Source organism: Triticum urartu, chromosome 6 (assembly GCF_003073215.2).
Source record: "Triticum urartu cultivar G1812 chromosome 6, Tu2.1, whole genome shotgun sequence".
NCBI classification, from domain to species: domain Eukaryota; kingdom Viridiplantae; phylum Streptophyta; class Magnoliopsida; order Poales; family Poaceae; genus Triticum; species Triticum urartu.
The window spans coordinates 79,332,160-79,359,110 of NC_053027.1; positions in this window are offsets into that span (position 1 = coordinate 79,332,160).

Consider the following 26,951-nt stretch of genomic DNA (forward strand, 5'->3'; position numbering starts at 1 on the left):
CTGGAGCTATTGCCCTTGCTAAGGAGCCTAGGTTTCACAGGAAGACTAGGCATATCAAGCGTCGCTTCAGCTCTATTCGTGAAAGTGTTAAAAATGGAGACATAGATATTTGTAAAGTACATACGGACCTGAATGTAGCAGATCCGTTGACTAAACCTCTCCCTAGAGCACAACATGATAAACACCAGAACTCTATGGGTGTTCGATTCATCACAATGTATCTAGATGATTGACTCTAGTGCAAGTGGGAGACTGTTGGAAATATGCCCTAGAGGCAATAATAAAATGATTATTATATTTCCTTGTTCATGATAATTGTCTATTATTCATGTTATAATTGTGTTATCCGGAAATCGTAATACATGTGTGATAACATAGACCACAACACGTCCCTAGTGAGCCTCTAGTTGACTAGCTCGTTGTTCAACAGATAGTCATGGTTTACTGACTATGGACATTGGATGTCATTGATAATGGGATCACATCATTAGGAGAATGATGTGATGGACAAGACCCAATCCTAAGCTTAGCTCAAAGATCGTGTAGTTCGTTTGCTGTAGCTTTTCTGAATGTCAAGTATCATTTCCTTAGACCATGAGATTGTGCAACTCCCGGATACCGTAGGAGTGCTTGGGTGTGCCAAACGTCACAACGTAACTGGGTGACTATAAATGTACATTACAGGTATCTCCGAAAGTGTCTGTTGGGTTGGCACGAATCGAGACTGGGATTTGTCACTCCGTATGACGGAGAGGTATCTCTGGGCCCACTCGGTAATGCATCATCATAATGAGCTCAATGTGATCAAGTGGTTGATCACGGGATCATGCATTACGGTACGAGTAAAGTGACTTGCCGGTAACGAGACTGAACAAGGTATTGGGATACCGATGATCGAGTCTCGGGCAAGTAACGTACCGATTGACAAAGGGAATTGTATACGGATTGATTGAATCCTCGACATCGTGGTTCATCCGATGAGATCATCGAGGAGCATGTGGGAGCCAACATGGGTATCCAGATCCCGCTGTTGGTTATTGCCGGAGAGCCGTCTCGGTCATGTCTACGTGTCTCCCGGAACCCGTAGGGTCTACACACTTAAGGTTCGGTGACGCTAGGGTTGTAGAGATATGAGTATGCAGTAACCCGAAAGTTGTTCGGAGTCCCGGATGAGATCCCAGACGTCATGAGGAGTTCCGGAATGGTTCGGAGGTGAAGAATTATATATAGGAAGTGCAGTTTCGGCCATCGGGAGAGTTTCGGGGGTCAGCGGTGTTGTACCGGGACCACCGGAAGGGTCCCGGGGGTCCACCGGGTGGGGCCACCCATCCCGGAGGGCCCCATGGGCTGAAGTGGGGAGGGGAACCAGCCCCTGGTGGGATGGTGCGCCCCCCCTTGGCCCCCCCTGCGCCTAGGGTTGGGAACCCTAGGGGAGGGGGCGCCTCCACTTGCCTTGGGGGGTACTCCACCCCCTTGGCCGCCGCCCCCTAGGAGATCCCATCTCCTAAGGCCGGCGCACCCCCTAGGGGGCCTATATAAAGGGGGGGGAGGGAGGGCAGCAACACCTCAAGTCTTGGCGCCTCCCTCTCCCCTGCTACACCTCTCCCTCTCGCAGAAGCTCGGCGAAGCCCTGCTGCGATCACTGCTGCATCCACCACCACGCTGTCATGCTGCTGGATCTTCATCAACCTCTCCTTCCCCTTGCTGGATCAAGAAGGAGGAGACGTCATCCGCTCCGTACGTGTGTTGAACACGGAGGTGCCGTCCGTTCGGCACTTGGTCATCGGTGATTTGGATCACGGCGAGTACGACTCCATCATCCCCGTTCTCTTGAACGCTTCCGCTCGCGATCTACAAGGGTATGTAGATGCACTCTCCTCTCGTTGCTAGTTGACTCCATAGATTGATCTTGGTGAAACGTAGGAATTTTTTTGTTTTCTGCAACGTTCCCCAACATCAAGATCAATCAAGCATGACGTAGGGTATTACCTCCATCGAGAGGGCCCGAATCTGGGTAAACATCGTGTCCCCTGCCTCCTGTTACCATCCGCCTTAGACGCACAGTTCGGGACCCCCTACCCGAGATCCACCGGTTTTGACACCGACATTGGTGCTTTCATTGAGAGTTCCACTGTGTCGTCATCATAAGGAGGGATGGCTCGTCTGTTGTCAAGGACAACATCACCTCTGGGGGAGCCCTGGCTGTAGGCCAAACTCTCCGACTAGGCGGCTTCGTCATGACCGCCCGCTCGGCTGCTGTGCCGACGATGACTTCTCAGGTCATCGAAAATAGCCTCCACATCGGCTCGAAATTCACCAAGCAGATGGATCCAATGGAGCTCTCCTCTTTGAACGAGCTCTTGGATCACATCGCCGCTCTGGGAGTCGCTACCGACTACAATCGGATTGGGCTTAAACCCGACCAAAGGGAGATTAACTCTCCGCCGGTCACCCATCAGATAGCAGTGGTGGAGGAACAATGCGGCAATTCTTCCTCTATCCTGAGGATGAACTATGTCCGGATTCCCGAGCTCTCCGAGCCAGATACCCGTCCACGGGAGGACATCGCCCTAACCCTGAACCTAGAATCAGGCTGCATGCCGAACCTGTGGGGCAACATCCCGGAGCCCGAACTTCCAAGATCAGAAATTACTCCCCCACCCCTAGGTCTCAGATTGGGTCAAGGACTGGACTTAAATCCACCCACCCACCCAGATATAAACGATCTTTCCCACATTAGGCAAGAGCCCCGAGAGACAGTACATCACTATTGGGCCAGATTCCTCCTTGTAATGAACAAGGTCAAGGACTATCGTGAGGAAGATGCAATTTCGTTCTTTTGCAACAATTGCACGGACAAGGGAATCCTCAAAGCCATAATTTGCCGTGACATTGCACACTTCACTGACTTGGCGGCCATAGTACGGAAGTACTGTGCAATGGAAAGCACCTGGAAAACCCAAACAAAATTTTGGGATAATCCGACTCTGACAAAACCCCCAGTACGAATTAAAAGGGTGCACTCTCATAAGTCGCCCCACTCAATTACAAATAAGCAAAATCCCACTACAGGGCGTGGAACCGTATTGGAGGGATGGCTTAACGGGCCCTGCAAAATTCATAGTACAGAGGATACCATACCAACACACAGCCTTAGAGCATGTTGGGTACTCCAGCAGGTGGCCAAGAGCGGTGAGGATCTCCTCATTCAAAACACCGCAGAGCATCATCCCATAGATAACAATAGAGTATTGACAGTCTTCGAGACCTTCGCCTCAAATAATATGCGTGAGCGGGCACTCCGTAGCCTTGCCGAAGTCTGCCACATGGCAGCAATAAATCCATGGAGCGACACGGCTATCACCTTCAATGCCAGTGACGAACCTAAATTCCGAACAGCCCGAGCACCAGCCGCCTTGGTCCTCAGTCCAATTGTGGATGGCTTTCGGCTTACTAAAGTGCTCATGGACGGCGGCAGCGGATTAAACCTCATTTATGAGGAGACTCTTCAAAAAATTCAAATAGACAGAAATCACATTGAGCAAAGCAGCACGACCTTCCGAGGAATCATCCCCAGTCGGGAGGCACGTTGTGCTGGGAAAATCACACTAGATGTGGTATTCGGCACTCCGAAGAATTACAGGTCTGAAGAAATTACATTCCAAGTGGCCCCGTTCAGCAGCGGATACGACACCCTTCTAGGGCGGGAGGCATTCACGATCTTCCAAGCCACACCCCATTACGGGTACATGAAGCTCAAAATGCCCGGGCCCAATGGAATCATCACTCTAGCTAGTGATCCGGACATAGCACTCTGCGCCGAGAACAAAACAGCCGCACTAGCCCTCGAGGCATTATCCGAAGCCCTTGTGGCGGAGGAATTAACCGCACTGTGCTCCATAGTGGACAGGGACGACGTGATACTCGACAAAAGATCCAAGTCCACCTCTTTTAAACCAGCGGATGAAATAGTCAAATTCCAAGTCCATCCAATGGACCCCACAAAAACAGCATCCATCGGGGCACAGTTAAACCCTGCCGTAGACGCCGCACTACGGGAGTTCCTGTGCGAGAATTGGGACATATTCGCCTGGCATCCTTCAGACATGCCAGGAATCCCACGCAGGCTGGCCGAGCATAGCCTTAACATTCTAAAGGGATTCAAGCCGGTCAAGCAGACTCTTCGGCGTTTCTCCGAACCTAAGCGACAAGCCATGGGAGAGGAGCTAGCCAAGTTACTGGAGGCCGCATTCATTAGAGAAATAAAACATCCGGACTGGCTAGCAAACCTGGTAATGGTACCAAAGAAGGACAAATCCCGGCGCCTATGCGTCGACTTCAAGGACCTTAATAAGGCTTGCCCAAAGGATCCCTTCCCCCTCCCTCGCATCGATCAAATTATCGACGCCACCGCAGGACATGACTCATTGTGCTTCCTCGACGCATACTCCGGTTACCACCAAATTAAGATGGCAGAGTCCGATCAAGCCGCAACGGCATTTATCACTCCATATGGCCCCTTTTGTTTTAACACAATGCCCTTCGGGCTCAAAAACGCCGGCGCAACATATCAGCGCATGATTCAGACATGTCTAGAAAAGTAGATCGGCAAAACAGTGGAGGCATACGTAGACGATGTGGTCGTTAAAACCAGACATGTTGACTCTTTAATAGACGACTTGAGGCTCACGTTCGACAATCTCCAAACATACGACATTAAGCTCAATCCAGAAAAATGCGTTTTCGACGTACCCGCGGGAAAGCTCCTGGGCTTCATCGTCTCCAGTAGAGGAATTGAAGCAAATCCAGCTAAAATCCAAGCTCTGTCGCAGTTGGCTATCCCAACTGACCTCCGCCGCTTTATCTCCCGATTAGGAGAAAATTCACCCCCCCTTTATCGCCTTCTTCGGCGCACCGAACACTTCGAGTGGACGGACACAGCCACGGCCGAATTGGAAGAAATAAAAGCCATCCTGGCCACCAACCCAATCTTGGCCGCGCCAAATGCCGGCGAACCAATGCTGTTATATATAGCGGCAACTCACCAAGTTGTAAGCGCAGTGTTCGTCGTCGAACGAGAGACGGACGGACATAAATTCCCATTTCAAAAGCCGGTATATAATGTATCCACTGTCCTCACTCCATGAAAATCATGGTACCCGCATTATCAAAAGATAGCATACGCGATATTCATGGCATCCTGGAAATTACGACACTACTTTCAAGAGTGTTCAATTACGGTGGCCTCAGAAGTACCACTCAATGACATAATAAACAACCGCGATGCCACGGACCGGATTGCCAAATGGGCTATCGGCTCCTCCCGTTCGACATAACATATAGACCACGGTGAGCCATTAAGTCACAAGTACTGGCCGATTTCGTCGCCGAGTGGACAGTAGCCGAACTCCCTAAAGAGTATGACGCGTACTCCAATTGGATCATGAACTTTGACGGCTCTAAAATGCTGGCTGGTCTGGGGGCTGGCGTCGTCCTGATATCCCCCACCAGAGATACAGTTCAATACGTACTCCAAATACTATACACAGACTCCAACAACGCAGCCGAATACGAGGCCCTATTACACGGTCTCCGGATGCCAGTTTCCATGGGCATTCAACGCCCGGAGGTGCGTGGGGACTCGAACCTCGCAATATCTCAAATAAATGGAGACTTCGATGCCAAGGATCCGAAAATGGCGGCATATCGCAACGCCGTCCTCAAAATGTCAGCTCGATTCGAGGGGCTTGAATTCCACCATGTGGCTCGGGAAAACAATCAGGTGGCGGATATCCTCGCCCGTATCGGCAATAAGCACGATCATGTCCCACCTAACATCTTCTTGGAAAGGCTATTTAAGCCATCCATGGTATGGGAAGGGGACACCGGTAACAATATTCCGGACCCGGCCACAACACCAAATACCGAACACTCTGACATAATCGGAGGCTCTGCCATCGAAATAACACCTTCAATCCACGTGATAATGGCTGTCATCGCCCCGTGGACAGAACCATTCCTGGCCTACCTAACCAGGCAGGAACTACCCGAGGACCAAAATGAGGCACACTGCATAGTGCAGCGATCTAAAGCCTACAAGGTCCACAAGGGAGAGCTTTATAAGAAAAGCACTACCGGAGTCCTTCAAAGGTGCATCTCCGAAGAGGAAGGGCGGAAGCTTTTGGCAGAAATCCATGCTGGACTCGGCGGCCACCACGCCGTAGCCCGGGCCCTTGTAAGCAAGGCCTTCCGTACAGGTTTCTATTGGCCGACGGCCCAAGAAGATGCACAGTATCTGGTCCAACATTGCATCGGTTGCCAGCTATTTGCAAACCAAAGCCATATGTCGCCTACTGCCCTCCAAACAGTCCCCATTACTTGGCCCTTTGTAGTCTGGGAGCTTGATATGGCCGGACCCCTAAAAGGGGGAACCCATAAGAAAAAAAATACTTACTGGTCATGGTGGATAAATTCACCAAATGGATAGAAGCCAAACCCGTTAAAACGACTGCATCCGGACCGGTGTTAGACTTCATATCGGGGGTTGTACACCATTATGGCATCCCCCACAGCATCATCACTGACAATGGCACGAAATTTACAGCCGACAAGGTCAAACTTTGGTGCAGCAACATGGGCATCAAGCTCGATTATGCTTCTGTCTATCACCCGTAAACTAACGGTCAAGTCGAGCGAGCAAATGGTCTTATCATGAGCGGCATTAAACCCAGATTAGTGCGGTCCTTAAAGGAATCAAACACGCACTGGGTAGAGGAGCTCGACTTCGTACTATGGGGGCTGCGGACCACGCCGAATCGCACTACCGGATATACACCGTTCTTCATGGTGTACGGCGTAGAGGCGGTTCTGCCCTGCGACATAATTCATGACTCACCTTGAGTGTGCATGTAAGAAGAAAAAGAGGTCGAGCTCGATCGGCAGGACAGTTTGGACGCCCTGGAGGAGGAGCGCGACGTAGCAAAAGCCCGTTTCACATTCTATCAGCAACAGGCTCGAAGGTATCAAAGCAGAGAAGTACGGGCCAAAACCTATAACGTTGGCGAACTAGTTCTACGCCTGCCGGAGAAGAAAAAGAACAAGCTCAAGCCCAAATGGGAAGGTCCCTTCATTATTGACCAGGTTCTGACTGGTGGAGCGTACCGTCTGCGGGATGCATCGGACAATCGCCTCGAGCCAAACCCATGGAACGCAGCCAGACTCCGAAGATTCTACGCCTAGTGCCGGACTCTATGTTCGTCTCCTTACCCCCGTCAATTTTTTGCGTATCAATTATCTGTCTTTTATCTCTTTCTCTCTTCTTTTTTCTTCTCCTCAAGGCCTTAAAAGGCTAACTTGTGTCTTGGTTACACAGTCTTGACGCGCTAACCGCGCTCATTATACCTGGGGGCTTCTTATACAGAAGCTTAATATAACTATTTTTTTGGGCTTTATGCCCCACACATGTGTTATTCTTCCACATGTACCTTTTTTTTCGCCATTATATGCATCGATATGACTTAAGTTTTGGCCAAGCTGGGTTTCCTAGATCTTGTATTTATACCCTACGTTCCCGTTAATTCGGCTAGGGCATAAGGGGAGCACCTCTACGATTGTTACTGCCGGGTCAGCTGGATGTGTACCTTAGACTGGGTGAAGCTGAAAGCTAGCGTTCTTAAGGGAATATTCGGTCGGTGAACAAAATATGACTTTTATTTATTTTGATACATGCCCCCAGATGTTATAGCCCACGTCTCTTTTCACTGTTCGGACATGCACATTAGGGCATGCGTACCCAGGGAAAGGAACCCTTAACGGAACTATTCTCCCTGGAAGATGTTTCTTACTATCCATGTAATATAACATAGCTAGCTGAGTACTTGTCTGTTCAAGCACTTATGACCCCTACGCCTGGTTTCCACGCATACCCCGGTTTTTACATAATCGAGCGGGTATTCGGATATACTCCAGACTATTGGGTCCAGAGGTCGAAGCGAAAAGGTCCGCCATGACAAATGATTTACAATCCGGCTAGGGACACTATATATGTCACTTAAAGTACACAGACACTTAGACTGACTAAATTCTTCTTCTATACCATCCAACAGGCTGTCTAGCCTACAATCCTGTTGGGAATACTTTGCGGCTAATTCTACTTGGTCATACACCAAACTGACGGGGATCTCTTTCCCATCGAGCCCCACAGGTTCGACCTCGGCCATGTGGTTTGGGTCAGCTTTGGTATATCGCGTCTTCACCATGGCCCAGGCTTCCCTTGCACCTTGTCGGCAGGCTGATATCTTCCATAATCGGAAGCGCTGCTGCGCTCCCTTGAGCTTCTCTATAAGCTCCCCCATGCCTAATGGCGGGGAGATGGATGGACACAAGGCTTGGGCAATACCCTGCATCACCTGCCGAACTTGTTCGTGCAGTTGTGAGAGCTCTGGTAGAAGATCACCCGCAGACCCGGGCATCTCCTCCGCGGGACAACCCGTCAGCATACCTGCAGACATAACTCTGTTAGCCGGCTTCTTCGCCGAACTCTTTGAAAAGTTCGTTCAAGCACTTACTAAAAATGCCGCGTCGAAGCCGCTTATTCTCCTTCACGGAGTCCGCAAGCTGGACTCGAACATCTTTCAGTTCCACGCCCAGCCGGATATTGGCGTCCTGGAGATTATTTTTCTCCTGCCCGACCCGCGTAAGCACGCGCTTGCCGGCATTTAGCCGTCGATTAGCACGTTGCGCATTCTCCGGCACGGCCTCCGGATTCACTCCGGAGTCATCTGCAACACCTATTGTTAGATTTGCATGCATGCCGCATACTATATGGTACCTGTCATTCTTTGTAATGGAAACAAGTGTTACCAGCGGGGGCCTTCTCAGACTCCTTCAACGCGGCAACCGCGGCCCGTACCTGGGCTTTGCACTCTTCCAGCTCTTGAAACAATTGGGTATTCTTCTCTGTAAGAACCTGCACAAATAATGATCCTTAAATTAGTTGTGTCAACTGTTTCAAGTCTCAGGGGCTACTGATATATATAATCGTCAGATTTTTACCCGTATATCCTTTACATATTGGTCCGTGTCTCTGGCAAGACCATTTTGAGCAGCACGGATGTATGCGTCTCCTGAGTTGAAGGCATCAAACGCCTCTTGGGAGAAACAAGCGTCACGGAGTACGGCCCGGCGACGCCTGTGATTCATGGCGCTCTCCACTTTGGAATTTGTAGCGGATAGTCTATCCGCATGCTCTGTAGGAGGAGCATCCGGCGTTCGCCCCGTGTTAGCTTCCGCCTCTATGTCCGGCCCTGCAGCCCGACTGGTGGAGGCGTGATCGGCAACCTCTCTGGATATAGTTTGGCGAGCGTTTTTCCTACTAGGAAACATGGACGTCATTATATTTTAAGAAAGACGACAACCACGGAGCGAGGTTCTATATCATACCTCTGCGCCGGCGTCTCAGTCCTGACCGCCTTCCTTTTTGGCCTACCCAGCTTCAGTGTCCCTTGTTGGCGAGTCACTGCGGGTTCGGCATGGCGTCCCGAGGGCCTTCCCTGTAAAACACAATATGTGTACAGTAGGTGAAGTGTATAAAAGGGGATCCTTCTCGGAAGTTGGGGCTCCAGTTTTTCTTACATGCGATGCAGGGAGTAGCCCAGGATAGTCGGCTGTGATGGCCACCATGGCATCATCGCAGCTCAGCTGATAGAATGTCCTGTCGATCAGCTCCACAAATATGTCCGGATCCTCTTCGAGTCCGGGATCGAGGGCCTGGTCAGGGTCCTCCGGTTGTGGAGGTGGGATGTTGACCTCCCTTACAGCTTTTCGCAGTTCCTGCCATGAAACGGCAAGGTGAGTATTTATGACGAAGAATGTGGGAAGGTTGGGAGTAAAAAGTGACAACTCACCCAGCTTGGAGGGTTGTACATGGAGAATCCATCCCGTGGCTTAATACGGATGAACTCCTCTTCTTCTCCCTTGAACAACTCGGACAGAATTTTTGCTAGAGCAGCAGCGGAGTCTGGTCCCTTACGCTCGCAGCGGGTGGCATCGTCTTCCCCGTTAAAATGCCACATTGGGTGCCCTCGATATTGAAGTGGTTGCACCCCCCGCATTATACATATTGACATAAACTCGATTATTCTCAATCCTGATTGAGCCAGCGCTTTTATCCGGCCCATCAGGTAAAGGACTTCTCCATTATCTTCCTCCTGAGGGCTCTGTGGGCGCCAGCTTTGGCGTTCCTTCAAAGGGGCATTGTCGAACTCGGGAAGACCCCTTCGAATAGGATCTGGAAGGGGGACGTCCTCCATGTAAAACCACTCCGAAGGCCAGTCTTCGGACGTCTTCTTCGGGGTACCAGAAAAGTATCCGGTCCTGGCGATGCGCCATATTTCGGCTCCGCCCACTTGATATATTGACCCCTCCTGTGTACGGGGCACAAGGCAGAATGGCCTCTTCCACAACTCAAAATGAGCTTCGCAGCCCAGAAACAGCTCACAAAGGCAACATAACCAGCGATGTGTAATATGGAAGCGGGGGTGAAATTATGCAAGTGGAGGCCGTAAAACTCCAGGAGCCCGCGGAGGAACAGATGGATTGGAAATCCAAGTCCCCTTAGTAAATAAGGGACAAGGCATACCCGCTCCCCCTTGGAAGGATTGGGGAATTTCTCCGCTTGCTCCCCGCCATTATAGGTGGCGAGCCCGTCTCGGACGGGGACCATATATGCTGGAGGGAGAAATCCCTGGGTCTGTAACTCTACTAATTGGCTGTGCGGGATGGAACACTTCTCCCAATCACCGGGCTTAGGGCTACGGGAGCGGGAGGAGGAGCTGCGATGGCCGGCCATGTTGGAATGGATTTTTTCCGAGCGCGCTCCGATGGATACTCGCCGTGGGAGGATGGTGTGGTTTGGATCTAAGAATCCACGTCCCTTTAATAGACAGTTAACTTACATGGCTAGGGTGGCGAATGTAAAATGCCCTGGCTCCTCGCATTCGCTCGACACGTGGAAGATAGCCCTTATTGGGCACAGAAGCCAAGAAGGGCAACATTTATGGGGAGCCAGACACTACTCAACAGATATTCAGAATTTGGAGAAGAACCCGCCTTGCAATGCTGTAGACAATCTGCGCGCCGGACTCATCGTCATTGAAGCCTGGTTCGGGGGCTACTGAGGGAGTCCTGGATTAGGGGGTCTCCGGACAGCCGGACTATATCCTTTGGCCGGACTGTTGGACTATGAAGATACAAGATTGAAGACTTCGTCCCATGTCCGGATGGGACTCTCCTTGGCGTGGAAGGCAAGCTTGGCAAAACGGATATGTAGATCTCCTCCCTTGTAACCAACTTTGTGTAACCCTAGCCCCCTCCGATGTCTATATAAACCGGAGGGTTTAGTCCGTAGGACAACATACAATCATACCATAGGCTAGCTTCTAGGGTTTAGCCTCTATGATCTCATGGTAGATCAACTCTTGTAATACTCATATCATCAAGATCAATCAAGTAGGACGTAGGGTATTACCTCCATCGAGAGGGCCCAAACCTGGGTAAACATCGTGTCCCCTACCTCCTGTTACCATCCGCCTTAGACGCACAGTTCGGGACCCCCTACCCGAGATCCACCGGTTTTGACACCGACAATTTCCCTCAGTTTTTGGGAACCAAGGTATCAATCCAGTAGGAGGCCACGCACGAGTCCCTCGCACCTACACAAACAAATAAATCCTCGCAACCAACGCGATAAGGGGTTGTTAATCCCTACACGGTCACTTACGAGAGTGAGATCTGATAAGATAATATTTTTGGTATTTTTTATGATAAAGATGCAAAGTAAAATAAAAGGCAATAAAAATAACTAAGTGTTGGAAGATTAATATGATGGAAGATAGACCCGGGGGCCATAGGTTTCACTAGTGGCTTCTCTCAAGAGCATAAGTATTCACGGTGGGTAAACAAATTATTGTTGAGCAATTGACAGAATTGAGCATAGTTATGAGAATATCTAGGTATGATCATGTATATAGGCATCACGTCCGAGACAAGTAGACCGACTCCTGCCTGCATCTACTACTATTTCTCCACACATCGACCGCTATCCAGCATGCATCTAGAGTATTAAGTTCAAGAGAACAGAGTAACGCTTTAAGCAAGATGACATGATGTAGAGGGATAAACTCATGCAATATGATATAAATCCCATCTTGTTATCCTCGATGGCAACAATACAATATGTGCCTTGCTGCCCCTACTATCACTGGGAAAGGACACCGCAAGATTGAACCCAAAGCTAATCACTTCTCCCATTGCAAGAAAGATCAATCCAGTAGGCCAAAACAAACTCATAATTTGAAGACACTTGCAAAGATAACCAATCATACATAAAAGAATTCAGAGAAGATTCAAATATTGTTCATAGATAAACTTGATCATAAACTCACAATTCATCAGTCTCAACAAACACACCGCAAAATAAGATTACATCGAATAGATCTCCACAAGAGAGGGGGAGAACTTTGTATTGAGATCCAAAAAGAGAGAAGAAGCCATCCATCTAATAACCATGGACCCGTAGGTCTGAAGTAAACTACTCACACTTCATCGGAGGGGCTATGGTGTTGATGTAGAAGCCCTCCGTGATTGATGCCCCCTCCGGCGGAGCTCCGGAAAAGGCCCCAAGATGGGATCTCGTGGATACAGAAAGTTACGGCGGTGGAATTAGGGTTTTTTCTCCGTATATGGTAGTTTGGGGGTACATAGCTATATATAGGAGGAACGGGTACGTCGGTGGAGCAACAGGGGGCCCACAAGGGTGGAGGGCACGCCCAGGGGGTAGGCGCACCCCCCTACCTCGTGGCCTCCTGTTTGATGTCTTGATGTAGGGTCCAAGTCCTCTGGATCACGTTCATTCCGAAAATCACGTTCCCGAAGGTTTCATTCCGTTTGGACTCCGTTTGATATTCTTTTTCTGTGAAACTCTGAAATAGGCAAAAAACAGCAATTCTGGGCTGGGCCTTCGGTCAATAGGTTAGTCCCAAAAATAATATAAAAGTGTATAATAAAGCCCAATAATTTCCAAAACAGAATATAATATAGCATGGAACAATAAAAAATTATAGATACGTTGGAGACGTATCAAGCATCCCCAATGTCGGTGTCAAAACCGGCGGATCTCGGGTAGGGGGTCCCGAACTGTGCGTCTAAGGCGGATGGTAACAGGAGGCAGGGGACACGATGTTTACCCAGGTTCGGGCCCTCTTGATGGAGGTAAAACCCCAAGTCCTGCTTGAATGTTCTTGATGATATGAGTATTACAAGAATTGATCTACCATGAGATCAGAGAGGCTAAACCCTAGATGCTAGCCTATGGTATGATTGTATCTTGTCCTACGGACTAAAAGCCTCCAGTTTATATAGACATCGGAGGGGGCTAGGGTTACACAAGGTCGGTTACAAAGGAGGGGATATACATATACGTATTGCCTAGCTTGCCTTCTACGCCAAGTAAAGTCCCATCCGGACACGAGACAAAGTCTTCAATCTTGTGTCTTCATAGTCCAACAATCCAGCCAAAGGATACAGTCCGGCTGTCCGAAGACCCCCTAATCCAGGACTCCCTTAGTAGCCCCCAAACTAGGCTTCAATGACGTCAAGTCCTGCACGAAGTATTGTCTTCGGCATTGCAAGGCGGGTTCTTCTCCAAATTTTGAATGTTTGTTAAGTAGTGTCCGGCCCCATAAATGTTGGACTTCTTGGCTTGTGCGCCCAATAAGGGCTATCTTCCACGCATCAAATGAATACGAGGAGCCAGGGCGTTTTTACATTCGCCCCCTAGCCAGATAGATAAATTGTCTATTAAAGGGATGGGGATTCTTAGATCCAATCCATACCATCCTCCCACAGCGAGAATCCATCGGAGCGCGCTTCGGAAAAATCCACTCCAACATGGCCGACCACCGCAGCTCCTCTTCTCGCCCCCGTAGCCCTAAGCCCGGTGATTGGGAGAGGTGTTCTGTCCCACACAGTCGATTAGTCGAACTGCAGACTCAGGGATTTCTCCCTCCAGCGTATATGGTTCCCGTTCGAGCCGGGCTCGCCACCTACAATGGCGGGGAGCAAATGGAGAGCTTCCCCAGCCCCTCTACGGGGGAACGGGTGTGCCTTGTTCCTTACTTACTAAGGGGACTCGGATTTCCAATTCATCCGTTCCTCCACGGGCTCCTGGGTTTTACGACCTCCAACTGCATAATTTCACCCCTCCTTCCATATTACACATCATCGGCTACGTTGCCCTTTGCGAGTTATTCCTGGGCTGCGAGGCTCATTTCAAGCTGTGGAAGAGGTTATTTTGCCTCGTCCCCCGCACACAAAAGGGTCACTTTATCACGTGGGCGGAGCCGAGATATGGCGCATCGCCGAAAACGGATACCTGTCCGGTACTCCAAAGAAGACGTCCGAAGACTGGCCTTCGGAATGGTTTTATATGGAGGACGTCCCCCTTACGGACCCTGTTCGGCGGGGTCTTCCTGAGTTCAACAATGCTCCTCTGAAGAAACGCCGAAGCTAGCGCCCACGGAGCCCCCAGGAGGAAGACAACAGAGAAGTCCTTTACCTGATGAACCGGATTAAAGCGCTGGCTCAATCAGGATTGACAGTAATCGAGGTTATGTCAATATGCATAATGCGGGGAGTGCAGCCACTTCAATATCGAGGGCACCCCCTGTGGTGTTTTAACAGGGAAGATGATGCCACCCGTTGCGGGCGTAAGGACCGGACTCCGCCGCTGCTTTAGCAAAAATTCTGTCCGAGTTGTTCAAGGGAGAGGAAGAGGAGTTCATCCGCATCAAGCCACGGGATGGATTCTCCATGTACAACCCTCCAAGATGGGTGAGTTATATCTCCTTACTCCCATTCTTCCCGCATTCTTTGTCGTAGGTACTCACCTTGCCATTTTACGGCAGGAACTGCGAAAAGCTGTAAGGGAGGTCAACAACCCATCTCCACAACTAGAGGATCCTGACCGGGCCCTTGGTCCCGGACTCGAGGAAGATCCGGACATATTCGTGGAGCTGATAGACAGGCAGTTCTATCAATTGAGCTGTGATGACGCCATGGTGGCCATTACGGCCGACTATCCCGGACTGCTCCCTGCGTTGCACGTAAAAAAAACCAAAATCCCAACTCCAAAAACTAGGATCCCCTTTTAGACACTTCACCTACCATATACATATGGTGTTTTACAGGGAAGGCATTCGGGACGCCATGCCGAACCCGCAGCAACTCGCCAACAAGAGGCACCGAGGCCGGGTAGGCCAAAAAGGAAGGCGGCCAGGACGGAGACGCCAGTGCGGAGGTATGATAAAAAACCCCGCTCCGTGGTTGTCGTCTTTCTCAAAATGTAATGACGTCCATGTTTCTTTAATAGAAAAATGCTCGCTGGAATATGTCCGGAGAGGTTGCCGATCACGCTTTCACCAGTCGGGCTCCAGGGCCGGACATAGAGGCGGAAGCTGACATGGGGCGGACGCCGGATACTCCTCCTACAGAGGATGCGGATAGACTGTCCGCTACAAATTCAGAAGTGGAGAGCGCCATGAACCATAGGCGTCGCCGGGCCGTACTCCGTGACGCTTGCTTCTCACCAGAGGCATTTGATGCCTTCAATTCTGGAGACGCGTACCTCCGTGCTGCTCAAAATGGTCTAGCCAGAGCCATAGACCTGTATGTAAGGGATATACGGGTAAGTGAATATGACGATTATATGTATCAGTAGCCCCTGAGACTTGAAACAGCTGACACAACTGATTTAAGGATCAATATTTATGCAGGTTCTTACGGAGAAAAATTCCCAACTGTCTCAGGAGCTGGACGAGTGCAAGGCCCAGTTGGAAGCCACTATTGCCGCATTGAAGGAGTCCAAAAAGGGTCCCCCTGGTAACTCTTTTGTCTATTGCAAAGAATATCAGTACCAGGTAGTATGCGGCGTATATGCACACCTAACAATAGATGTTGCAGGTGGCCCCGGAGTGAATCCGGAGGCCGTGGAGGCGGATACGACACATGATGATCGACAGCGAAATGCTGGCGAGCGCGTGCTGACGCGAGTCAGGCAGGAGAAAAATGATCTCCAAGATGCCAATATCCGGCTGGGCGTGGAACTGAAGGATGTCCGAGCCCAGCTTGCGGACTCCGTGAAGGAGAATAAGCGGCTTCAGCATGACATTTTCAGTAAGTGCTTGAACGAACTTTTTAAGGGAGTTCGGTGAAGAAGCCTGCTAACAACATTATGTCTGCAGGTATGCTGACGGGTCGTCCCGCAGAGGAGATGCCCGGGTCCTCGGGCGATCTGCTGCCAGAGCGCTCACAACTGCACGAACAAGTTCGGCAGGTGATGCAAAGTATTACCCAAGCCTTGTGGCCGTCCGCGTCTCCACCAGGAGGCATGGGGGAGCTTATAGAGAAGCTGAAGGGAGCGCGGCGACGCTTCCGGTTATGGAAGATATCAGCCTACTGACAAGGTGCACGGGAAGCCTGGGCTATGGTGAAGACACGATACACCAAGGCTAACCCAAACCACATGGCCAAGGTCGGACCTATGGGGCCCGATGAGAAAGAGATCCCCGTCAGTTTAGTGTATGATCAAGTAGAATTAGCCGCAAAGTATTCCCAATAGGATTGTAGGTTAGACAGCCTGTTGGATGGTATAGAAGAAGAATTTAATTAGTCTTAGTGGCTGTGTACTTCAAGTGACATATGTAATGTCCCTAGCCGGATTGTAAATCATTTGTCATGGCGGACCTTTTCGCTTCGACCTCTGGACCCGATAGTCCGGAGTGTGTCCGAATACCCACTCAGCTATATAAAAACCGGGGCATGCATGGAAACCAAGCGTAGGGGTCATAAGTGCTTGAACAGACAAGTACCGAACTAGCTATGTTATATTACATGGGTAGTAAGAAACATCTTCTAGGGAGAATAGTTCCGTTAAGGGTTCCTTTTCCTGGGTACGCATGCCCTAATGTGCATGTCCAAACTGCGAGACGCAGGTTAAAAACATCTAGGGGCGTGTAGTAATTTAAATGAAAGTCATCTTTTATTCATCGACCGAATATTCCCTTAAGAACGCTAGCTTTTGGCTTCACCCAGTCTGAGGTACACATCCGGCTGACCCGACAGTAACAATCGCAGAGGTGCTCCCCTTATTCCCTAGCCGAATTAACGAGAACGTAGGGAATAAACACAAGAGATAGGCAACCCAGATTGGCCAAAACTTAAGTCATATCGATGCATATAATGGCGAAAAAGGTACATGCGGAAGAATAACACATGTGCGGGGCATAAATCCCGGAAAGATAATTAGATTAAGCTTCTGTATAGGAAGCCCCCAGGTATAGTGAGTGATGAAGCCATGTACCTAGGGTAGGGGCATGGACCTGTCCAAGAAGCCCTACCCTAGGACATCCCTAGAAGAAGTCACCTTTCAATCGACTTGAAGGTATCCCACTCGATGGGTTCAAGACACTCGACCAAGAAGCTATCACTCGACCATGAAGCCAACCACTCGACCGCCAGGAGACCTAAAGTCACTCCGCAGGCAAACGGTCGGCTATTAAGTAGTCTTTATGGTCATTATAGCACTTTATTTAGGGGCGTTACCAGTAACGCCCAACCTTAAATGTACCTTAAACCCTGCATTACTGAGGGCAGGAGGGGGCCGGCGAACTCTATATAAGCCACCCCCTCCTCAGTATGAAGGGTTCGCACCCCTGTTATTCACACGCCAGTAATCCAGTCGACCGCCTCCGGGCACCGAGACGTAGGGCTGTTACTTCCTCCGCGAAGGGCCTGAACTCGTACATCTTGGTGTGTTTACAACTTCCCAATAGCTGAGATCTAGCCTCTCCATACATACCCCCCTACATCACTGTCAGATTTAGAACCACGACAGTTGGCGCCCACCGTGGGGCCGGAATCTTAGCACCTGATTGGAGAAGTTGCGGTTTTTCCGATCCCTTTGATCATGGTTTCGTGCGGAGTTTTGGTGGAGGGCCGCGAGATCCGCCTCGGCGCGCTCACGTTCATCGCCGACGACTCCGCCTGGCTTCAGGAGGCGCCACTCGACATCGACGCGCTCCCCGTCCGCGGTGCACCGCATTTCCGCGCATGCGTTCGTGGCGTCCTCCTGCGGCAGCCGTCGACCCAGTATCGGTCGGCCCCCGTATCGTCTCCCCGCTCTGTCTCCCACCGGCGCAAGCGCTCCGGTCGGTCGAGACTTCAGAGGTGGGTGAGGCATGCCGTGGCTCACCAGTCGGCTGCCCCGCAAGTCGCGGCAATCGAGCCCGACGAATCCCTCTGCGGCCTGTTCGACTGGCTCCGCGGAGACCGCATCCGAGTGCGACAGCAGCGACCCAGCGGCTGAGATCCTGGCGGTCGATGGAACACACAGTCCTCCCGGTTTCCCTCGCGCTGATGGAGGCGCGGGTGGGGGCGACCCGTCGCATCCCCACGATGAGTATCTCCCCGAACCTCTCACGTCATTACAGCGAGAGGAGCTTCGCCGCCGGAACACGGACGCACTTCGCACTCCTATCGTCGGAGAGTCCCCCGAGGCCCGGGCCTTGGAGGATGCGCGCTTGGCTAATTTGGCCGAGCGCACTCGATTGGAGAATCTCCAGCGAGCACTCGACGAGCAAGCGCGTCAGCGGGCTCCCGAGTCTAGTCGACGCCAGCTCTTCCCGCCGACGCAGGTATACCGAACCCCAGTTCAGAATTTGGCCGCCGCGGCCCGTATAGCAGAATCGATTCAGCCCTCCCAGTCGGAGGCTGGCAGGGGCTTGTTACAGATCAGAGCGTTGCTCCGGGCGGCGGGAAACCAGAATTCCGCTGTTTCTCAGTCACGGAATAGGATCCACAGTCGATCCGTTGCAACAGATACAGTCCAGTCGGCTCACATCCCGCGGTCACCCCGAGGCGTGAGGGACGTGGCGACCGGCATGATCAGTACAGAAGGAATGAGCAGTATGATCACCGATCCGATCGTGATGATCGACGTCGAGTGCCAACCCCTCCCCCGAGGAGTGGGTCATATGCGCCTCGACATCGAGATGATAGGCGCCATCATAGCGTTGGGCAGAGGATTCCCGTCGACCCCAGGGACCCAGGCTTTGACGCGAGATCTGTCCTCGTTCAAGGCTTGGTTGACAGGAACAGGGCTCATCAGGAAGGCCAGAACAGAGATGCGCCCGCCAGCAGCAGAATACGTGTTTCAGGGCCAGAGTGTTTCAGTCGAGCCATCAGGGCCGCGGTGATTCCTCCCAACTTTCGGTTGGCGACTGGAGTCAGCAAGTTCACCGGTGAGTCTAAGCCTGACACTTGGCTCGAAGATTACCGAGTGGCTGTATAGATTGGCGGTGGCAATGATGAGGTGGCTATGAAGCATTTGCCTCTCCTGTTAGAGGGCTCGGCCAGAGCGTGGCTGAATCAGTTAGCACCCAGCAGCATCTACACTTGGGAGGATCTCTCTCGAGTGTTTGTCACAACCTTTGAGGGAACATGCAAGCGACCCGCAGGCCTTACATAATTGCGGTCTTGCGTGCAGAAGCCGAGCGAAACTCTGAGGGATTACATCCAGAGGTGGATCACTTTGCATCACACAGTTGAGAACGTACCGGATCACCAAGCAGTTTGTGCCTTTAAAGAAGGCGTCAAGAACAGAGAGTTGAACCTGAAGTTCGGTCGGACCGGAGAAATGTCCCTGAATTGGATGATGGAAATTGCCACCAAATACGCTAACGGAGAAGATGAAGATCGACTCCGGAGTGGCAAGCAGAAAGCAGTCGCCCAGGAAACCGGAGGCAATTCCAGTCGGAAGCAGAAGCGGAAGGCCGAGCCAGCCGCCCCTGGGGAGGCCCTGGCCGCAACCCAGGGAAATTTCAAGGGAAAACCCAAAGGCCCCTGGAAGCCCAAGAAAGTCAAGGTTCAAGATGGAAATGATGTTTTGGATCTGCCATGTCACATCCACACCAAGAAAGATGAAGAGGGTAATTTCATTTACCCAAAGCACACCACTCAACAGTGCCGGCTCCTGATCCAGCAGTTTCAGGGCAAACGGCCCAAAGATAAGGAAAAAGAGTCGGACAGAGTCGGGGACAAGGAAGATAGCGACGACGGATACCCCCAAATCAATTCCACCCTGATGATTTTTGCTGATGTCGAAAGCAAAAGTCGACTGAAAGTCATTAACCGTGAGGTGAATATGGTTGCTCCGGCGACACCCAGTTATCTGAAGTGGTCTCAGACTGCCATCACATTCGACCAGTCCGATCACCCTACGCACATTGCCACCCCTGGGAGGCAAGCTTTGGTGGTCGACCCAGTTGTCGAAGGCACTCGACTGACCAAAGTCCTGATGGATGGTGGCAGTGGCCTGAACATATTGTATGTTGAAACATTGAAAGGGATGGGCATTCCGATGTCCAGGCTCAGTTCCAGCAACATGTGCTTCCATGGAGTCATTCCTGGAAAGAAAGCCGAGTCACTCGGCCAGATTGCTCTCGACGTGGTTTTCGGTGATTCAAAGAATTACCGCAGGGAAAAGTTGACATTTGAGGTTGTGGACTTCCAAAGTGCTTATCATGCTATTCTGGGCCGGCCAGCTTATGCATGCTTCATGGCTCGACCATGCTACGTGTATCTCAAGTTGAAGATGCCCGGCCCCAGAGGTGTGATCACCGTTACCGGCAATCGGAAGAAAGCAGAAGAGTGTTTTCAGAAAGGATCGAAGATTGCTGATGCTCAGATGGCAGTTGTTGAGCTACAAGAGTACCAGAAGACTGCTGATCCGAGTGAATTGCTACGAGCCAAGAAGCCTGCTTCAGAATCTGCTTTTCAGTCGTCCGGTGAAACTAAGCCAGCTCTCATTCACCCGACCGATCCCGACGCTGCTCCGACTCACATCTCGACGACGCTCGACTCCAAATAGGAAGAAGCGCTCATCCAGTTCCTCCGTGAGAACTGGGACGTCTTCGCATGGAAGCCTTCTGACATGCCTGGAGTTCCCAGGGGGCTGGCTGAGCACCGTCTATGAGTCGACCCGAAGTTCAAGCCTGTGAAAGAACATCTTCGATGGTCCGCCGTCCAGAAGAGGAAAGCTATTGGCGAGGAGGTGGCTCGGCTCTTAGCAGCGGAGTTCATCCGAGAGATTTACCACTCCGAGTGGCTCGCCAATGTAGTCATGGTCCCGAGAAAGGACAAGTCACTTCGCATGTGCATTGACTTTAAACACATCAATCGGGCCTACGCGAAAGATCATTTCCCTCTCCCCCGCATCGACCAGCTAGTGGACTCGACCGCGGGGTGTGAGCGTTTGTCTTTTCTAGATGCTTATTCAGGGTACCATCAGATCCGTCTGTATGGACCCGACGAGATCAAAACGGCCTTCATCACCCCATTTGGGTGCTTCTGTTATGTCACCATGCCCTTCGGCCTCAAGAATGCTGGAGCCACGTTCATGAGGATGATTCAGAAGTGTTTACTCACTCAGATCAGTCGGAACGTAGAAGCATACATGGATGATATTGTGGTTAAGTCACGGAAAGGTTCCGACCTACTGACTGACCTTGCCGAAACCTTTGCTAACCTCAGGGGATACGATATCAAGCTCAATCCATCAAAGTGCACATTCGGAGTTCCAGGTGGAAAGTTACTCGGTTTTCTCGTTTCCGAACGAGGAATCGACGCCAATCCCGAGAAAGTTGGCACCATACTCCGGATGAAGCGCCCTGTACGTGTACACGATGTCCAGAAACTTACAGGTTGCTTGGCCGCTCTAAGTCGATTCATTTCTCGTCTCGGTGAAAAGGCGTTGCCTCTTTACCGACTGATGAAGAAGTCTGACAAGTTCGAGTGGACTCCAGAAGCTGACGCAGCGTTTGCAGAGCTCAAAGCTCTGCTCTCCACCCAGCCGGTGCTTGCTGCCCCAATCAGTAAAGAGCCTCTGCTGCTGTACATTGCGGCCACGGGACAAGTTGTCAGTACAGTACTCACGGTCGAGCGGGAAGAAGAAGGAAAGGCCTTCAGAGTTCAGCGCCCAGTATATTATGTGTCTAAAGTTTTGACCCCTTTGAAGCAAAGATATCCCCATTACCAGAAGCTTGTATATGGGATCTACATGACCACGAAGAAGGTTGCACACTACTTCTCTGACCATTCCATTATAGTCGTCAGTGACGCTCCACTGTCAGAGATCTTGCACAACAGAGATGCAACTGGTCGAGTGGCTAAGTGGGCGATTGAACTCCTCCCCCTAGATATCAAGTTTGAAGCAAAGAAGGCTATCAAGTCCCAAGCAATTGCAGATTTCGTCGCCGAGTGGATTGAACAGCAACTCCCGACTCAAGTTCACTCGGAGCACTGGACCATGTTCTTCGATGGATCTAAGATGCTGAACGGTTCCGGTGCTGGGGTAGTATTGGTCTCCCCCGAGGAGATAAGCTCAGATACGTTCTCCAGATTCACTTCGATTCCTCCAACAATGAAGCAGAATATGAAGCACTCTTGTACGGGTTGCGCATGGCCATTTCACTCGGCGTCCGGCGCCTCATGGTCTACGGCGACTCAGATTTGGTGGTTAATCAGGTGATGAAGGAGTGGGACGTCAGAAGCCCAGCTATGACTGGCTATTGCAACGCAGTAAGAAAGCTAGAAAAGAAATTCGAGGGGTTAGAGCTTCATCAATCCCCCGACTGAAAAATCAAGCAGCAGATGATCTGGCAAAGATAGGCTCCAAGAGAGAAGCCATTCCCAGCAATGTGTTTTTGGAGCACATCCGCTCGCCGTCAGTCCAGGAGGATCCCTTCGCAGAAGAAGCCCCGCAACCGAAAAGTGCCACAGATCCGATTGAAGTCGAAATTCCTGCTGTGGTCGACCTAGTCATGGAGGTCTTGGCTATCACTCCTGACTGGACGGTACCATACATCGCGTATATCTTGAGGAAAGAACTCCCGGAGGACGAGGAAGAGGCTCGATAGATCGTCCACCGATCCAAGGCCTTCACAGTCATAAAGGGACAGTTGTATAGGGAAAGCGCGACTGGAATCGGTCAGAAATGCATAACACCAGAAGAGGGTCAGATGATCCTTAATGATATCCACTCGGGGATCTGTGGTCACCATGCGTCCTCTCGGACCATTGTGGCTAAAGCATACCGAGCAGGATTTTACTGGCCAAGAGCAAATGAGATGGCAAAAGAGATAGTCGACAAGTGTGGAGGTTGCCAGTTCTACTCCAACATGTCACACAAGCCTGCATCAGCCCTGAAGACCATTCCACTCGTCTGGCCCTTTGCTGTCTGGAGACTGGACATGGTCGGTCCACTGAGAATAGGCAGGAGCGGATTCACGCATGTGCTTGTGGCAGTCGACAAGTTCACCAAATGGATTGAAGCCAAGCCTATCAAGAATCTCGATGCTTGCACTGCTATCAGTTTCGTCAGAGGGCTGACGTTCAGATATGGGGTCCCGCATAGCATCATCACCGACAATGGGTCAAACTTTGATTCAGACAAGTTCAGAGCTTTTTGCGCCTCTCAAGGCACGCGAGTCGACTACGCGTCGGTCGCGCATCCTCAGTCGAATGGACAAGCTGAAAGAGCAAATGGTCTGATTCTCAAAGGATTGAAGCCTCGATTGATGCGTGATCTCAAGCACGCAGTAGGCGCTTGGGTCGATGAACTTCCGTCGGTTTTGTGGGGGCTGAGGACCACCCCGAACCGATCAATCGGAAGAACGCCATTTTTTCTGGTTTACGGAGCCGAAGCCGTCCTGCCGAGTGATCTACTTCACAACGCCCCCAGAGTCGAGCTTTATAACGAAGACGAAGCAGAGCAAGCCCGGCAAGACACAGTCAACCTCCTAGAGGAGGAGAGGGAAATGGCTATGATCAGATCGACCATCTATCAGCAAGACTTGCGTCGATTCCATGCCAGAAATGTGAAGAGCCGAGCCTTCCAGGAAGGAGATTTGGTCCTCCGAGTGGATCAACAGAAACCACACAAACTTGCTCCTACTTGGGAAGGTCCCTTCATTGTCACTAGAGTCCTCCACAATGGAGCATATCACCTCTACAATGTTGATCACCAGACTGACGAGCCACGAGCTTGGAATGCGGAACTACTCCGCCCCTTTTACACTTGAGTTCTCCCTTGGACGAGATGTAATAAGAAAAAATTTCTGCAGTTCATTTTTACCAAAGACAAGAGCGTCCCAATAATTGCTGTCACTCTTGTTTGCATATGAAATCCCCCAGTGGGTGACTTAGCTGTGAATCCATTTCGCCTAAGTTTGAAAAAATCCTACCGAGTGGAGAGCAATCCTCCCACTCGGGGGCTTAGCTGCAGTCCAGTACTCGCCTAAGTTCTCTCACTTAGAGGCTTAGCTGCAGTCAGACACTCGCCTAAGTTTGAAAAAAAATCCTACCGAGTGGAGAGCAATACTCCCGCTCGGGGGCTTAGCTGCAGTCCAGTACTCGCCTAAGTTCTCTCACTTAGAGGCTTAGCTGCAGTCAGGCGCTCGCCTAAGTATATAAAAATCCTACCGAGTGGAGAGCAAACCTCCCACTCGGGGGCTTAGCTGCAGCCCAGCGCTCGCCTAAGTGTTTAAAAATCCTACCGAGTGGAGAGCAAACCTCCCACTCGGGGGCTTAGCTGCAGCCCAGCGCTCGCCTAAGTGTTTAAAAATCCTACCGAGTGGAGAGCAAACCTCCCACTCGGGGCTTAGCTGCAGCCCAGCGCTCGCCTAAGTGTTTAAAAATCCTACCGAGTGGAGAGCAAACCTCCCACTCAGGGGCTTAGCTGTAGCCCAGCGCTCGCCTAAGTGTTTAAAAATCCTACCGAGTGGAGAGCAAACCTCCCACTCGGGGGCTTAGCTGCAGCCCAACACTCGCCTAAGTGTTTAAAAATCGTACCGAGTGGAGAGAAAACCTCTCACTCGAAGGCTTAGCTGCAGCCCAGTGCTCGCCTAAGTACAAGACATAACCCAATCCGCGAGTCAACTGCTATCTTCCCCTTCGGAGCTGCGTCGCAAATACAAGGTTATTCCGAGTGAAGATCAAGATCCACTCGACGAATCAAACCATGAAGATATTCAACGAGAAATCAAGATCAGATAAAGCCTAAAAGGTCCCAGACCTCAGATGAAAGTACTCAAGCCCTCGGCTCAGCGGAGTTTAACGGTTAAAAATCCACTCGGCATTCCGAGGCAAATTTAAAGTGAAGCATAAAAGTTTTTCATTCCTCAGGAGGAGGACTGGAAGGGGTGACGAACTCGTCCAAGTCGATCCCGTCTGCAATACGAGTGGCAGCAGTAATAAAAGTCTCCATGAAGTCCTGAAAGTTGTGCTTCCTGGTATCGGCAACTTGGATGGCGACCAGCTTTTCTTCTCGCGCCTCCTTGCAATGGACGCGGACCAGAGACAGAGCGACATCAGCACCACATCTAGCAGAAGATTTCTTCCATTCCGCCACTCGACCCGGGACTTCATTCAGTCGGACCATCAGGGACTCGAGGTCGTTCTGAAGTGTCGTTCCGGGCCAGAGTGATGTGTCGATCCGCGACATCGCAACCTTCAGCCGAGCAAGATAATCAACAACGCTGGTAACACGAGACTCCAGTCGGAGCACGTTCATAGCAGCCTCGTCCTTCACGAGAGAATTGGCGGGATCCAAGCCTGGCTCCACTCGACTGGTTTCCTCTTTGAAGCTCTGGTAGAATTCTGCAAACACGATTCAAGAATAAGACAGTGGCTGTACGCGGGCTCGGCAACTACAAGACAGCCGGGTTGGAATAATTACCTTCGAGCATGACGAACAGCTTCTTGGCGAGTCCACCGAGATAAGCCTCCAGATCTTTTACCTTCCCCGCCAGCTCACCCGCCTTGTCGTGCAGAGCCATCTTTTCTTTCTTCAGTCGACTAGCATCTCGATTAGCTGTCTCGAGAGCAGTTTTCAGTCTGGAGTTCTCCTGTTCAAGAGTTCCGACCGAAGCCAGTTTCTCTTCTGTGAGCTTCATTTTGCTCGAGGCCTCCTTCTGTGCCTCTGCAAGGTCTTGATACTTCTTCTTCAGAGCTTCCTCCAGTTTATCTGCGGCGCGTCAAGTGGAACCAACATCAAGAATGGACAAGAAAGAAAAGCCACCTGTTAAGAATGGAGAACCTCACCAGCCATACCTTTTGCTTCTTCTTGCGCCTTCTTCAAATTCTCCTGAGCAAGCTTCAAGTTAAGATTGAGCTGGATCTGCTGATTCTCCAACTCAGTATAGCGAGCTACAAGTTCGCAAGATTTCTGTAAAAAGAAAAATCAGTCGACAGACGTCCAAGACAAGTTGCTTCCGAGCAACCAAGAGACAATGATGACGTTTCTAAGACTACAGCCGAATCAAGAACATTCAACAGTAGCCTCGGGGACTACACCCAGTGGGTGCACTCAGCGTGCCCCTACTGTAAAAAAAAGAAGAAGTCGACTGCCCGCAGTCGACCGGATACAGTCCCATTCGACATGGCCTGACCAGACCGAATGAAGAAATACAGCTACAGCAACACAATATAAAGACTACAGTCGACTGCCCGCAGTCCACCGTAGTCTCGGGGACTACACCCAGTGGGTGCACTTAGCGTGCCCCCACTCGTCCAAGAATTGGCAGACACACCCAGTGGGTGTACAGATACAAAGATCTTCGGAAAAGAGATTCTTCAAACAGCATATCATAACAGACCAAACGTTGAGTCGACTGACCTGGACGTTGCTCTGAAGAGCCGAGCTCGCGTCATAAGCTGCTTGGCTGGCCTCCCGAGCCAACTTCACTTGCTCCATCATGATCCCCGCCTGACGTATAGCCTCTTTTGCAGCAGCCGCTTGGTCCTCAGGGACGGGGTATGCGGCAAAAAGCGAAGACGGA